This window comes from Microtus ochrogaster, chromosome 4 (genome assembly GCF_000317375.1).
Source record: "Microtus ochrogaster isolate Prairie Vole_2 chromosome 4, MicOch1.0, whole genome shotgun sequence".
NCBI lineage: Eukaryota > Metazoa > Chordata > Mammalia > Rodentia > Cricetidae > Microtus > Microtus ochrogaster.
The window spans coordinates 58,026,148-58,028,439 of record NC_022011.1 but is presented as its reverse complement, the minus strand read 5'-3'; the positions used below and the strand labels follow the sequence as shown (position 1 = coordinate 58,028,439).

The following is a 2,292-nucleotide window of genomic DNA, read 5'->3' as shown; positions in this document are numbered from 1 at the left end:
GATAGATAGTACTCTACTAGCATAGCTTCTGTTTATTTGAGTGTCTAGTTACTCCATTTTAATTCAGTGCTCAGTGGATCAAAATGTAGCCAGTTACTCCTTCTTACCAATGGAATGGGAAAAGTGATGGAAGACCTTTCAAGGCATTCAAGAGCCTAAATATTTTGTCCAGGCTGTTATGATCTACCTTCATCTGCTGCTACTCTTAACAATCAGGCTTCATTGATTCCTAGCAGTAGAGACAGACGTGTGTACCTAGAGTAGACACCGAATGCATTTAAGAGCTACTCTGTTAACAGTGTGTCAGGCACATTGTATCAGTTTTGCCCCACCCCACCCCCAACAGTGCCATGAGGTAAGGTGCACCTATTAACATCATGTTGTAGTTAAGATAACCAAAGCTATACAACAAATAAAAATAAAACCTAATATTTGTAACCTAGTAGTCTAACTTGCACATTTATCCTTTAGGATATACTACTTCTCTGCAACTTCTGGTTCAAACGCGACTTTTTAAAATGTAAATACATTTATTGCTCAGTGCTTTTTAAAAGAATGTACTGTAGGGGAAAATGTTCATTATATTCTAGAGAAACACAGGCTCTGAAACATGTGTTATGCTGACCAAAGTGATAAAACACAAAGTCAAGCTTCATAATGAAAATAGTTTTCTGGGAGAGCCTAAGGTGAGGTTTATTGAGGGCTAGCAAACTGTTATCCATTTAAAAGGCTTCTTATCAATTTAATTGATTTTGTAGCTAATAAAAATTATGTAAGATATAGAATTTATTGTTGTTAATGGCCAAATCTTAAGGAAATGATAACCAGAGAACATGGCTTCATTTGCAGGAATATTGATCATTGGATTTTTTTCTTCTAAAACTTCAGTTAATAATGCAATAGAAAATACTCTTCCCTTTTTTCTTCCTTTGTTCCTATTTTTACCTGTCATCTCCAGATTTTCAACTGCCACCTTTTTCTAGTTATAAATATATGATGGGTCCACATGATGGTGTTCTCTGAAGTTGTCAGAGTGAAGCCCAGCAGGGACAACTGTCCTGACCGCAAGAACAGTATTATGAAACTAAAATATATAGCAGAGACTTAAGATTCCTTTGCCAGGTTTAGATTGTTAGATCTACTATTGTCTTTTCACTCTTCGGGTTCTTATTGAGCAAGAGTCTATGAGGTGACTCAATACTCTCTCTATAAAAATATAATTACTCTGTATTCATTTCGCACAGATAATAATTCATGAATAGCGTTTTAATTGAAACTATTTTCATCTTTCTGCTCACTCCCATATTTTATATCCATAAGTTCATGTTGTTGTTGAGTTCACACTACAGTGAAAAAGTCTTAGATTTGGTACTTATCTAATTAATGCTTAACACATATTTCACATTGAAAGTAAACAATATTAAAGAAAACAAACAATTTAAAAGAGGCCTTTTACATTTCTCTTCTGTTGTTGTCATTGCTTTCAAGAATACAGCTGAATGGGTTGTTTCAAAAAGTTAATAGTTTATTAAATTTCCTCAATGCTTCTGTAATTGGACATAAACTTTTTAAAGAAGTGTATCTCACAGAAGTGGACAGTAGAATGGTGGTTACCAGATGCCTTAAAGGAGCTGGTCAAGTTTTAATTAGATGAGAAGTTCCAACTGAGGCACTAATCCCCACTCTTGAACAGATTTAAACTTAGATCTCTAGATCATCATGGTAAAAACACATCCTATAAATTCCTCAGTTTCACACTCTCTGGAATAATTAATAACAATAATTATTTAATAATAATAATTAACAATAATATTCTTACTGGCTTAGAACAGGGAATGTTACAGTAAAGACCGAATCCACCTTTAGGTGTAGAGATAATATTATCTCTTCCTTTAAGAGTTAAGTCAGTTGAACATGTCCACCATGTAAGCTAGGGAACACTCCCATGGAAGGCAACTCAACCATAAGCTATGTTAAAGAGGTAGGAGGAATACTTATCCCCAGGGTAGTGTGCTTATCTTTCCCTAGATTCTTCTTTAAGATGCTAACAGCATCTAAATATGCTTTCTTGGGTATTTACTCTGGGTTTCCTTAGCTTTCTCTGATGCTCCCCCATCACTGTCCATTACAGGGCTGCCCTCCATCCCTAATCAATGGTATGGCTTTCTATCTTTCTCTCTTCCTCTTACCTCTTTCCTGATGGAGGAAGGCCATTGGTTAATTAAATAAAGAAGCTGCTTGCCCTGATAGGTTAGAACGTAGGGGGAGGAGTGAACGGAGCAGAATGCTGGG

General features: G+C 35.7%; 1 protein-coding gene across 1 annotated transcript in view; it reads right to left on the bottom strand.

The window, feature by feature from the left end:
- Arhgap15 (Rho GTPase activating protein 15) overlaps positions 1 to 2,292 on the bottom strand; it is a 601,354-nt gene that overhangs the window by 483,696 nt on the left and 115,366 nt on the right. The gene's annotated exons all lie outside the window — the stretch shown is intronic.